We start from the raw sequence: 13,959 nt of genomic DNA on the forward strand, positions 1-13,959 counted from the left end.
GAGCGTGGACGATCGAATAGAGTTGGTGAGCGTGCGAGAGAGAATTAGCGAGAGCGTGGGTGGAGCATGGCAATGGGAGCAACGGTGGACTTGTTAGCGCGAACGTACCGTAGGGAATAAAGCGTGTCGCGTGTACGTCTAAATATAAAGTCGGTGGAGAAGAGGCGCGAGTGGCGCGGATCCCTGGCGAGAGTGCGGTGTAACCACCTAGTCAAAACACGCCTGTTGTGCCGCGAGGAGAGACCTCTCGGGCGGCAACACCGATTCCAATTCCAGTTGGCCTCTGGACTTGTGCATCTCGACTCGCTTTCCGGATATTCGTCCTCTACTCTCGCTTTTCTCCGCGAATTTTCCCAAGTTTTTCATTTTTCTCGATTCGATTGCGATTCGAATCGGGTGGACGAGAAATCGCGGAACGGTGCGTGATACAAGATTTCTTTTTCCGAAAATGGTTGGAAAGTGAAAAAGTAGTAAGGGTGGGAAGTTTGGTACGAGGAGGAGCGTGTCACCGTAGAGAAATATATATTTAGTCGTGGTTTCGAAGCGCGGCTTGAGGAGACCGATTTTACGACGACCTTGGCTCGGAGGAATCGTAAAACCGCGCGAGGAGGACCGTCCGTGCTATTTTCGAGTGAAATATTCGCGCGTAATTCGCGGGAAAGATCGGACGAGGACGCGATCACTGGTCGGTGAAATATTTTTAACGAACAACAGTGTACAGTCGCGCGTTAATTAATTAATTTATAAATCGAGAGACGAGAAAGAGAGTGGACAAACCTTTCCTCGAACGATCGAGCGTGTTAAGCCCGATTACCGTTCCTTCCTCGGCTAATTAAAAGAGAGAGCGACGCGTAAAAAATCGGCCGACATCTACCCGATTAAACCACGTGACGCGTCGAGATTCTTCGATTTCACCGTTCCTCTAACGGTGTGTCGTGCGCAGATAGGTTCTTCTCTGCTAGATTCGCGGCTTACAACTGTTACGTCGAATACCTCTTCACCCGTTTTGTCCATCTTGCTCTTTCGTTTCCTTCGATAAATCGTTCCTCTTCGAGCGAAATTCGACCTCCTGCACGGGGAGGAATTAACACCGTTTCCTCGCGGTTGTACAATTTGAGGAGGAATCCCGATATCGGCGTCCCTATCGCGGACACTTACGTGCGATCCTTTGGCAATTAATTATTCTGGCCGAGTGGCGAGGCATTTAAACGACGAACGAGGCCGTAGGCCCGTGAGAGGAAAGCGTAATCGCTTCAAAATCGTGTCGTCCCAGAAAGCGAGGGCGGGCCGTCGAAAAACGCGAGCGGAGGGGAACAAGAGCTCGGTCGAACGCGATCGAAACGTTCCGTTGTCCCGCGCCCGTTGACGGAGAAATACCACGCGTGTGCTATTCGCTTTTCGGGGCCGGCGTATCACGGTTATTACGAATTAAACGAAAAAGAGGTTAATTCCGTGGCGGCGGCTAAAACGGTCGATCCGAGCGGCTATTTTCAGCCGGAAACGTGACACTTCATTCATACAAAATACTCGACTCGGCGAGCTCCTCGGCCGACCGACACCTAATTAAATCTGAATTTCCTGCCTCCTCGGCCGTTGCGCATGCGTACGTACTTCCTCCTCGCTTGCCTTCTTCCGCTTCGCTGCGAATCTTATTTTCCACGATCGAACGACACGATCGATCGATTTACTCGCCACTACGGTTTGGCGACGCGGAAGGGTATCGATGATCGATGAGCGTGATCGGTAGCTAGGAAAGGGTTTGGGTGTCGAGGGGAACGAAGGTCTCTAAGTGGAAACGCGTGTTTTCGCCGCTGCCCGGCTGCCCTTTTCGCCCCTAATCCCTGTAGACCAGGTTTCCACCGACACCGACACCGGCAAGGGTCGAGTCGGTAAATCAGCCGGAGGTTGATTCCCTCCTCCTTCCATTCGCCTCCCATCCGCGCGTCCAGTCCAGTCCATCCTCGCGATCGCGGGATTAAGTTGAACGCGCACGGATCAAAACCTTCACCCGTAAGGATTAAACTTTTCCTCTTTTGTACCGCGTCGCGAATCGGGGACTAGCTGTTAAGCGTGACTAGCTTCGGTCGTTGACTCGATCTCCGCTCCGATCCTCTTTTAATCCCCCCTTGTCTTCGCTTCTTTTCCGATCCTCGAAACCGGGCAGCCACCGTTGCAATCGACAATTATATATATATATATATTCCAATTATTCCCGCTAGAATCTATTAAAATCTTACTGCGAGGAAGAAATGTAAGGTTGGATAGGCGCGACCTCGTCGTTGTCGAAAATATTTAACCGACCGTGTCGAATGTCGACCCTGATCGCGACCGAACCGGATCGGATCCGCCGCCAATTTGCGGCCCGTGCTCGGTTGCCCATGCGAGAATTGTGACTTGTGCGTCGTGGAGGAGAAAGAAGGCGGCTCGAGATGGATCGTGATATTTGGAGGGGCGATAGCGGTTGCGCGAAGAGGTTGTCGACGATCGCGGAATACTCGGAGCCCGGGATCGACGATAACGATCATCGTCCACCGTGCGACGAGGAGGAGGAGGAGGAGGGGATATCGATTCCCAGAGGCGATCCCGAGCGAACGCTCGAGGACCAGGCGGCGGCCGTCGAGTACTTCCTCGTGGACGACTCGCCGATGGCGAAGTTCAGTCGGAGCGTCAAGTGGATCTACGAGAAAGTGAGTCTCGAAAGCGGTAGCTCCGTTGAAAAGTGATTTCTCTATTTTTCGAGTTGTCTATTCTTCGAGTTCTTCCAGCGTCCCTTGCCTTTCGAGCATAACTTTTTGAAGTTTCGTCGATGTGAGATACAGCGGGGAGAAAGGAAAGAAAGGTAGTTTGAGGTACGTTTGCCAGAGAGGAGACGGAACGATCGAACTCGACTGCCGGTCGATGTAGTGGAACGTTGGTTGTACGGTTAATGGCGAATCGCAAGCGTGGAATTATCATATTCCGCGAACGTGTGACGTTGACGTTTCTATCGGCTGAAAGGTTCGATTGTACTCTCTAGGTAGCGGTCGGCCGGCTCGTCCTCTCCTCTCCTCTCCTCTCGGTGAAAGAAGCTATTAACCGCACGCAGCCGTACGCCAACGCGTCCTTTTGCTCTGTTTTACTTTCGAACTCCTCGAGCCGTGTCTGCGAAACGGTTCGAACGAAACGTGGCCGCCGTGCACGCCGCCTTCCCGCCGCGGATCACGAAAGTCGTGACGGGTTTTGCGCTTCTCTTCCTTTCTACGACGAGCCGGCCCGTCTACGAAACCCTTCTTCGAAACCGCCGCGATGCATCGACTGGTGGAAAGCTGGTCCTAGCGTGCAGGAATTTTTTTAGGGGAAATTGGCGGACGGAGTCGCGTCGATCGAGACTTGGTGGTCGAAGGAATTTCGAGAATCACGATCGAACGAAGCCGAAGATAATAACCCTCTCCCCTTCTCTCCCGTTATTCGTTATTACACGTATAATGTTTGAAATCCATTTTTCCACATACGTATTTTCGTTTACGATCTCATATGTTTATTTGTTTCGTTGTTTTGTTTTGTTTCGTTTCGTTTGTTTGTTGGTTCGTTTGCAAACAACATTAAACCCCTACGACTGTGGCATCGGTAATGAATACACCGCCGCGTTGGAACGTGTTAATGAACCAGATGACAACATTTCTCGTCTCATCCTCCTCGTCCCCGACCCCGGATGAAATGCTCGGTGGAACGCGGTGCCTGGAATCGAGATAGATCCTCTCGCTCGTTCGCCCTCCCACCCCTCCCTCCTCTTTATCTTTCGCCTCGTCTTCTCCAATCTCTCTCTCTCTCTCTCTCTCTCTCTATATCTGTCTCTCCTCGTCGCGTCGCGTCGAGGAGAGAATGCAGAGAGATCGAGCTACTACCCGATGTCCTCTACCTCCACGTACACGGATTCATCCCCATCCCCGGATAAAGAGCGAAAGTAAGAGGCAGTGAAGCCGGGCACAAAAGAAACAGGGATAAGAAAGACGAGGGAAGGGAGGGAGTCGCGTGTCGAGAGGGTCGGGCGAACTTAGAAACTCTTGTCCGGCTTTCGCCACTCGGCAGAGAGGACCACCTCGAGAAAGAGAGAGAGAGAGAAGAGGGTCTTACGCCGCGAAATGACCTATTTCCCGTCCTCGTGGCTTAAGTTTTTCGAAAAGGGAGGAGAGAGCGCGTGGAGCGACGCGAGCAACTATTAGCCTCCACTGGCTAACCGAGTGTTCTTCGAGGTTAACGAACCTTCCCAGAATTCCGTGCGCGCTTTTCCTTTTTTTTCGCGTATACAATTTCGCGGAATTTCGCGTTCCATCTCTGCTGAGAATTACGCGAAACTTTGGCGTATTTATCGGGTTAGTACGCGCGCCATGTATTCTCCGTTTGTCGGAAATGGAACCACGCCAGAAGTGGAAGAAAATTTCACGGGGGGAAAAGGAGATTCGGCGGTGGAGCGCGCGTAGCCTGACGATGGTCAGGCGATGAAATCGATATCGCGACCCGGTTACGCGAAAGGTGGTAAAATTTTAATTAGCAAATTATGCTGTGGACCCCCGCCGTGATGGCCAACCGAGCTAATCGAAATCTCGATTTTTGGCGGCTCCAATTCGCTTTCTCTCATTTCCCGATTCGCGAGGAGAGAGAATCGTGCGTGCTTGAAATATCTTGGCGCGCCAGGTGGAACGAATAGCCAGGGCCACGGTCTCTACAGATTCTTATCCCGGCTGCGACGCGTTCCGCGCGTCAGCGGCATCTCTCTCTCTCTCTCTCTCTCTTTCTCCTCTTTACGCTCCTTCGATCGTCGATATTATTCCCTCCCTCGATCGATGGAAACCGAACCAGATCCAATTTCTCGTCTCTTCCTCTCCGCCTCCTCTCCCTCCTCGCCATCTCTTTCCCCAAATTTTGTTGCGATTCCATCGAACGTGACGGTCTCTCCTCCTCTATCTCTCTCTATCTCTCTCTCTCTCTCTCTTCCTTTCGAGAAGACGCGAAGAACGAGCCCCTTTACCCCGACGAACGGGAGCGGTGCAGGAAACGAGGTGGGAGCAAGACGAAAGTAATTTGCCGCAGGAAACGCGCGTAATCGCAAAATCGACCACAATGTCGACGTCGTATGCCGAAAGTATGGGAGCAATTTCCATCGGCCGGGTTCCATCGTCCGCGGGCTTCTGTAACGATCAGTCCGCCGTTTGATTGAACGCGAAATTCGCGTTACGAAGTAAACTCTTACGCGTTCCACGTTCCGAATAATACGTATCGCCTCGAAATATCGAAATTCGAGCTATTTCCCCCTCCCCCGCTCATCGTTAATTCCTCGATCGATCCCAATTTTTTCGATCTTTGAACCGTAGCAGCGAAATAAAGAACCTCCCAGGGTACGAGCGAACCGGAACGGAATAGAAAACCTTTTAACGATTTAACCAATCTTTTTTTCCCCCCCCTTTAATGAGAAATTTTTGCCTCCAGGCCAGTACTTCGAGCGCGTAGACGTATACGTGCCGTTAAGTCCCGGAAGGAAGAACCGACTTGGACCGACCTCCCCCCTACAGTGTTGGATCCTAGATTTGTTCGTAGATAGATTCCTCATGCCAGCTCCGCAACAGAACTTGTACCAAGAGGACGATGAAAACTGTCATGGACCGATGGACGGCGTGCGACCGCACGATTTTCCCGAGACCTATGAACAGTTGTTGAAACACTTCTGCGTCAAACCATTCTCTTTGCCCATATATTGTCTGGACAACAAGCGGCGAGTCTGTCAAGATTGCTACGAGAATGGTTTAGATAACGAGGTGCGAGTCCTCTATCAGGAAGGCGGATACCATTCTATGTGCAGGAACGCCGGTGTAGCCAACGCGACCAAATGCCACGTTTGCCAACGGCGCATAGCGTATATAACGCCGGCAGGCTCGTGCACCGAATGCATCGAGGAATTTTTCGAAGTGAGCGGTGAAGATTTGCGGAATATGTCTAGGGGGAAAACCATAGACGTGTTGACGAGGTGGTGATGTAAAACTATTTTTAAAAAGTAAAGGAAACAAAAAGTGAAAAGTGCGAACAATTGGAACACTGTACAAAAAAAGAAAAACAATTTAACGAAGATATCGAATCGAGAGTGCGAGTGATCCGATGATACGACCCCGATGGACAATATGACAACAGTATCCAGCGCTTGCAAAAGAAAAGACGAGAAATCGGAAGAAATATATACTACTAGAAAAGCAAGTATTACCCATCTATTTCTATATATATATATCTTTTCGATCCAACCATCTTTCGCGATTTGTACATATATAATCGATCGTCGAGATAACGAAATCTGGAGACGAGATAGATATCGAAGTCGAGATAGTAGTCGCGGAAATTCGACACCGTGGATCGGATCCCGGTAGGGATACACCCGCGGGACATTCGATCTCTCGGTCGATCGACCGTTTCGTTTCGTTTCGTTTCGAAACCGCAGTTTCGCGTCACCAAAGCGCAAAAGCGAATCGATTTCACCGGAGCAAGTGTCACGTTAATCGAGGCGGGGGTGTGCCACCCTTGCCACGTTAAACGTTGACAACAATCGGAAACAAACGGAATTTTTCTCCTCGTTCGGGAATCGTATCGATACCGAGGCCTTCGACGCGGTACGAGTTACGAGGGCGGCCCGCCAGAATCAATTATTTATTTTCACGCGGACCGCGTTGTGCCGCGTCGTGCGCTAACTCGGTGATCGATTAACGAATCCGCGCACACCCCTCTCTTCCGTCACACGAGATGCGTTTGCTCGGTTAATTTGCCCGGTGATTCGAACAATTTCGCGATCCATTCGATTTAGACAATCCTCTCTTTCTTTTCTTCACTCTCTATCGGATAGAAGATAGAAACGTGCGAGGAAAAAGGAGGAAGGATATTTGTTCGAGATAACGACGAGACGTAAATGGATCTTTCCCCCCCCTCCTGAGAGAGGGAACTCGTCTTTTTTTTTTTTCCTCGTCGCGTGCTATTCATCCCGGGACACCCTGTATAAAGCGATAAATTGGATTCCCGTCGTCGGGGCAACTGGGAGAGGCGCACCTTAATCTTGGCGGAGACTTAACACGCGTACACGTATATATAGCATGATCCGGGCATGAAGAGAGCCGGCCTCGATTAATCATACAGTCTTACGGTGACAGGTCTCTACGAGAGGCTGAATCTTCGCCTTGTTGCTTCGCGATCGGATCGATACACGGTGATCCTATTGAAACTAAATTACTCGCCATTATGAGTCGCACAGCCAGCGTATACTCGATATATACATATATATCTATACACGCTCCGTTTAATCTCTTTTAGATGTTTAATCCTTTAGGATAGGATCGACGATCTCATTCTATTATTATTATTATTATTATTATTTTAGTGGAAAAGAAGTTGGAGTGGAATTGCCACTCCCCACTTCTCAACTATCTATTTATCAATCTATCTATCTATCTATCTATCCACATTCTCGTAGAATTTTTACGAGCTTGAGTTGATCGTATCGATAACGGTCGTCCATTTAATCGAGGAAACGTCGATGATAGTAGTAGAATTTTCCTTTATTTTTTCGTATGACGATTGACCGAGAAATAATATAATCGCGCTTGCTCTTCTTACGCTCACGCGTGTTGTTTTCTCACGGAATGACTTTCCTCGGGAAAGGAATGCATCCTAGCGGCGGCGGCGGCTGCGGCGGCGGATAAAATGATTGCGCGGGGTCGTGGTCGAGTTCAACGACCACGAACCTTGGCTAGAGAAAGAGAATGGATCGAAAGGATCCAAGGGAGATCCCCGCTCGTTCGCCTTTTGGTTATATATATATATGTATCTCTCCTATTCCCTTCGTCTATCCTTGTTCGACCCTAATTATTTTTTACATCGCAACAAATTCGCGTAATTCTACCTCTCCTAGTAAGCTACATCTACAAGCAACGCGAGTAGTAAAATTGTCGGCGAAGACAGAAACACCTAGTGGAATAACTTCCGCCTTTCCCTGCCTTCCTCCCTCCCTCCCCCTTTTTATTCCCCTTTTTCCCCTAGCCAGAAGGCTGGACGAAAGAATTTCGTGTCGGGTATAAAAACTGGTAGCTGGCCGGCAGCCCGTTTTTATCGGCCCGTTTCGCATTATCGGCCGCCGTCCGCCCGTACCGTCCATGTTGGTTTATTCCGAAATTCTTGGACAGATTATGACGTGTTCGATCGTTTATCCGCCGAGACTGGCGCGGCGATGAAAGGGTTCCGCGTTCTGCCCGCTAATTTTTATTCGGCCGATGGCCCAACACCGATAGAGATCGATCGGTTTTTCGCGCGCGCCAACTTTGTACTCGCGTGCGAGTTGCACGCGTGGTAATTTCGCCGCCGGTGAATCGACGTTTCGACGGGATACTCATCGAGCCGGAACGATCTCGAGTTCGATGGACTCCGACAAGTTTCGAGTTTTTTTCGAGGGGACGAGCTTGCGCGCTGTGCTTTCCCTCGAAACTCGAAACTCGGGATGACGAGGAAGAAGGGCAGCCGCCGAATGAAGGAAGAACGAGTCGAAAAATCCGAGAATCGAAGAATTTTTTATATTTTACGATTTTATATTTTCCAAATCTTTGCATCCGATTTTCAATCCACGTCGAGTCCACGCGCCTCCTTCCTCGAGCTGTTCCGTTATTATTTTGTGGGATCTTTCGATTATCGAAATTCGTTACTCGTGATTTTGCAGCAACGCGTCCAACAGTATCGAAATTTCCTTCGTTCCTTCGCTGTTTTTCGAAAGGATAGACGATAGAATGGAACAGTTTTACACTTTCGAAACCGCGCGATGCGTGGCTCTGTAGCCGGCGGGTCAGCAAAAGAAAACGGGATCAGATTTCGAAAGGTCAGCGGCTCGGGGATCGTGCCAATCCTCGGCCTATCGTTTGCTCACAGCGGACGGAAACGATGATAAAAATCTACGGCCACCGAAAGTAAAGTTGGCCCTCCCCCTCCCCCTAAGACACGCACACCTCGATAAAGGATAAACGATAAATCGTGCACGATGTTAGCACGATATACAATCATCTTACGGCCTGATGATCCGGAAGAAACGAACGTTTGAAAGGACGTCGTTAAAAGGGGGGGAGGGGATACGTACGGTCGTACGTTCGAATTAGCCGGAACGACTGCGACTTGTCGAGCGAAGCGAGGACGACAATGGTTTATCGATAAAACGTAACTTTCAGTTTTCGAGTCCACGCCCGTCTTAATCCTCGGCTTCGGTGAAATATGGTGAAATATGGGGGAACGCGGGGATTTCGATCTTGGCGAGCCTCGCTCACTCCCTTCGTCCGTGAAACAAAAAAACGATGGGCTAGCAAGATACGTCGCGAGAAATCGACTCTGCGTATTCTCGTTACATTTGTTCTTTGGAATAGGAAAATCTTGACGAATAGTATCGTAAAAAGTATCGTAAATCTTTATTCGTTAATTATCCATCGAAGATTATGAAAATAATATCGTTTGAAAGAACCCAAAATTTTCTCTGAAAATTTTCTCAAAATATCGGATAATCTCTAATATGGCTGTTAACCTACCTGCGAAAGGATTAGAGACAGGATTAGAGGATTATTGACCTCATTCGCGGTGTAATAATAATATCCACATCAAATCATTTCTAACCCTGACTGAAGGGATTAAAAATTTTCAATTACGGAGATAGGAAAGAGCGAGGGGGAAAGAAAGAGGGGGAGAAGGAAGCGCGTTATTCCGGGCCGCGATGCACGTTCGAATAATCCGCGGGAAATTCGTCACGGCCGACTGACCGCATCATTCGACGATAGTTTTAGCGGACGAGAACGTGCCTCGTCACTGTCGCGCCATTCCCGTCCGTTCTCTCCTTTTTATTTTTTTATCTTTCTTTCTATTCTCTTTTTTCCCCCCTCCCCCACGCGCAATTTCCGCGCTACCCACCAACCCGTCGATACTCATTCCCCTTTCTTCTTCGCCTTCGTACGCAGACCGAGGGGAAAAATTGATTCGCCCAAGGTAGACCAGGTTTTCCTTCGCGTTTCCATCCCGTTTTCGTTCGGTCGTAAAACGGATAATTCTCGAATCGACGTTCCGCGGATTGACCGAAAAATTCATCTTCCCTCCTCCCGTGGACCGCGGGGGAACGTCGGGCGAGGATGGAATTTTCCCCGGACGAGGGAAAAAATGGGGAGGAATTTTTAATGGAAAATTTGGCGGAGAGAGAGAGGGGGCGAGCTTCGTCGGATTTTTGAGAAACGAGAAGTGGAGAAGTGAAATCCGTGGGAGATCGTTAAAAATGTAAACGATGCGAAGGAAAAACTCCTTGCTATCCCTCTCCCCTTCGCGAATAGGGCTAACGCGAAGGAGGAGGGCTTGGTTGGTTCGGGTTGTCCTATCGGGACGAACACGTGTATAAAATTACTGATATCACCGGTCGAGGCTGTCGGACTGAAACGCGAGGAGGGATGCCGTATTTGCAAGTTAAATTAGAGCAGGATAAAAAAAAGAGGCGGGAATATGGGCTGGCAGGGGGAAAAAGGAACGGGGATTTTTATCAAACTTATGACTGGGCATAGCGGGGAACGAAAACTTTCCACTTTCCATCCCTTTCCTCGCGCGGGGGGCGGACCGTTCTTTCGTCGTTCGAGATTCATAAGCTTCTCTCTCTCTCTCTTTCTCTCTTTTAACTCGTAATTTCAACAATTCGAGTGGTCTCGAGACGAGAGGGCGGAAATTCAACTGCATTTGGAGAGATCAATTCTGTCGCGTGTCTCCCTCCTCCCCCGGGGTTGTGGAAGAAAGAGCGGTTTAGTCGCGAATTAAACGAATTCGGCGCACAACAACGCACCCGGCCGATGTTCGAACCGATCGAAACTATTGTAGTCTCGGCTCCTCCCTCTTCTTTTTTTTTTTTTTTTCCCTCCGCAAAACCGAATCCGAATTCGATTCGACCCGATTCGTCGATCGTTGCGCGTCGTCGAGCGATGTTGCGCAGCGATGCTTCTCGCGTGGAGAAACATCATTGTTTGGAAAAATCTCGCGTAAAAGCTCTTCGATTTTTCTTTTCCTTCCGTTCTTCGCGTAGGATCTTTTGGATCCTTGGAACGTTGCGAATTGTCCCGTTCGAGATATTAATTTTATTACACACTTCGAGTATAGATTATCGAAGATGGAAGATATTTGCAGGGTGAATCGAGAGATTCGTAACGAGCGTTAATTTTCAAGGCGGACTTCTCGAAATTATTTAACAGGGAGGCGAAACGATACACTCGGCCGGCTTATTAAAGCCCGGATTTTCCCCGAGGAAACGCGATCCGGGTCCGAGAAAATGAGAACTGAGGGAGGCGAGCGCGAACGAGGTGAAAAATCTACTTCGACTCCCTCCCTCTCTCTCTCTCTCTCTCTCTCTCTCCTCGCTTATTTACTACGCCTCCTTAACGAGTATCATAAATCTACTAAGTAACGGAGTTAATTCGTGTTTCTCTCGTCGAAGATTCGAGGGGGATGATCAACGTCAAACTCGTCTAACGTTATCCTTGGCGAGAGAGAAAAATAAAAGATTGAGAATTGCGAAAGAGGGATATTGCGTTTCTTCGTTTCTCCCCGCCTCTATCGTGTGTCGCTTGCAATTAGAAATTATGCCGCGCAAGGTCCTTTGACCGCGAAACTGCGGTCGTGGTTTTTCCACGGCGCAATATTTTATCCAGGTTTTACCGTGGATGCGCCGACGCGTGAGAGAGAGAGAGAGATAGAGATAGAGATATTGCTCGTACCGATGCACGCGGTTCTTCTATTCGCGATACCGTATCTCGTTGTCGGTAGATGCACTCACTTTAATCAGAAGCCTGCCTCGACCACGCCGGCTTGCCTCTCCTCTAAACCGAACTCGAAAAATCCTACGTATTTCGTCACCGTTTTCGAGCGAGGAAAGACGGAGCCTCGTGGAGATAATTCTCTCTTGGGATGGTAACTCGACGACGGAGTCGAGGTAATTTCTTGGCGAAGTAGTAAATTGATCGATGATTCGTCCGTTCAACCGCGACGAATGGTTTTATTTCGATAAAACTACGAGAATCGAGAAACGAACCGTGAACCATAGGAGGGATAAAATCGCCAGGCATTGCTGTTAAATAGGAGAGACTCTTCCCCTCTCCCTCCCTCCCTTCCTCAATTTGGAGAGGGACGAGATGGCGGCCGAATTACCGGGAAATGGATTACTAGAATTTATATCGAAAGCGTCTCGACCCGAGCTTAGCTCCCCGAGGTTGACGATATTAGGCCTATCTTTATGAAAATTCCCGCGCAGTTATCTATGCACTCGATTATCCCCCCCATTCTTGCATCGTGAATGCAAGAATGCCCAATTTTCGAATCTCCAGCAAAAGTTACCCCCATTCCGTCCAAGGAGAGAAAAAGAGTAATTTCTACGCGTTCCTTTGTATCGTTCTAAAAGCCAAGTCTCGTTTTTAGAAATTTCGCCCGAGTTCGGGATGGCGGCCAATAACCAAATGGCAAAGGTGGGGAAGGTAACCGGGTCTAGGCGAGCCCCGCAAGTTCGTTACGTTTTTATCGCTGTTCCCTGGCCGCGTGTGCGCTCGTATCTGCTCGCTAAATAGCACGTGTAGGAAATACGCCCTCCCTCCCTGTTATTGCTTGTCCGCCCGTAATGGGAAATTGAATCACTTTCCACCGGTGAATAAGCGTCACGTGACGCGATTAGAAAGTCTCGGGCTCGCGAGATGGCTTAAATATCGCTCACGAAGATGCATAAACGATTCTTTCCCCGAATAATAAACCAACATCCCCCCCCCGAAGAAGCGAAAGATTTATTTATTTCGCGCACAAGTGAAATCCTCATTTCCTTCTTTTCCCGCTTTACGGGATATCGAATACGATTTTCCTTTCGAAACGAATATTTTCTTCGAGATTAGGCATCGGGTGGGAAGAAGAATTACGTTGCAAGGGGGGGGGGGAGGGAAGGGATTTATGGAGGGGTTAAATGTTATCTGGAACGTTAGAGGTGCGTTAGAGGTGAATAGAGGGACGGTCAGAAATCAAGCGTGGTATCAGGGGTGGTTGGCGTTGAATAGCGTTCGATACGTCCGGCCGGGGTTCCCTTGGTAAATACCAAGACGCCATAGGGCGTAGCTGGTGGGGTTAGACTCGAGGGAGAAGGGGTGGCGGTGGTGGTGATCAGTATGCCGGTGAAACACGGCTCGAAGGCCGGTCAGTACACCGCATCCATCGGCCCTGACCCTCGTCGATTCGCCCCTTCCCTCCCCTCTTCCACTCTCCTACTATTAATATCGGTTGATAGACCGTTACCCTCAGCGTCGCAGCCTATATAGTATTTCCTTCCTAGTGCGCCGTAAGAGACCGCATTCGTCGCGTAATCGCCTCTTGTTCGCGGTTTAAAGGGAGAAAGAAACGACTGGGGTGTCGTTTCGTCGGATCGATATAGATATCGGATCCGATAACGGTTCGATAAGATTGTTTTTCGATCGTGGAATTCTCGGGGGTCTATCGCTGCGGAGATTTCATAAAGAAACGGGGCAATTTGATTCTCTTTGAAATATATATTTTTCGTTGAAATCTCGGATATATATATGTATATATATATATGTATCAAAGGTAGGATGTAATATCTCGATGATTTATTAACGAGCAATCCATTTCAACGGATGTCGATGCACGATTTTTGTTTTTTCGTAGCCAGGGGAGGGGGAGGAGAACGCTAAATGGGATTAAATCGAATGAAGCTTGTATCAAAAACACTACGATTGGATTTTATCAAATGGAAATATCGTTTTGCGTCTAATTTTTCGAATTTCCCTTCATGGGTGGGGAAGGAAACGAGAGCGTTGGTTGATTGGCTATCGTCCACACGTCCATGAAATCGCCTTTCGATCGAATGATTTCCATATATTATCGATGTCTCGTTTCGCTTTTAATTTC

At 49.0% G+C, this 13,959-nt stretch overlaps 1 protein-coding gene across 2 annotated transcripts in view; it reads left to right on the forward strand.

Annotated features, from left to right (window-relative positions):
* LOC122711863 (probable serine/threonine-protein kinase yakA) overlaps nucleotides 1-13,959 on the forward strand; it is an 83,789-nt gene that overhangs the window by 13,188 nt on the left and 56,642 nt on the right. Inside the window, exons 1-3 of one of the 2 annotated variants that reach the window (XR_006346212.1) lie at nucleotides 285-418; nucleotides 2,220-2,687; nucleotides 5,467-6,221. The gene's annotated coding sequence lies outside the window, so the exon portion shown is untranslated. Of the gene's footprint in view, nucleotides 1-284; nucleotides 419-2,219; nucleotides 2,688-5,466; nucleotides 6,222-13,959 lie in introns of those variants that run through there. The other variant, XR_006346211.1, reaches the window with a different exon arrangement.

Source organism: Apis laboriosa, unplaced genomic scaffold (genome assembly GCF_014066325.1).
Source record: "Apis laboriosa isolate Shangri-la unplaced genomic scaffold, ASM1406632v1 scaffold18_cov149, whole genome shotgun sequence".
In the NCBI taxonomy this organism is placed as follows: Eukaryota; Metazoa; Arthropoda; class Insecta; order Hymenoptera; family Apidae; genus Apis; species Apis laboriosa.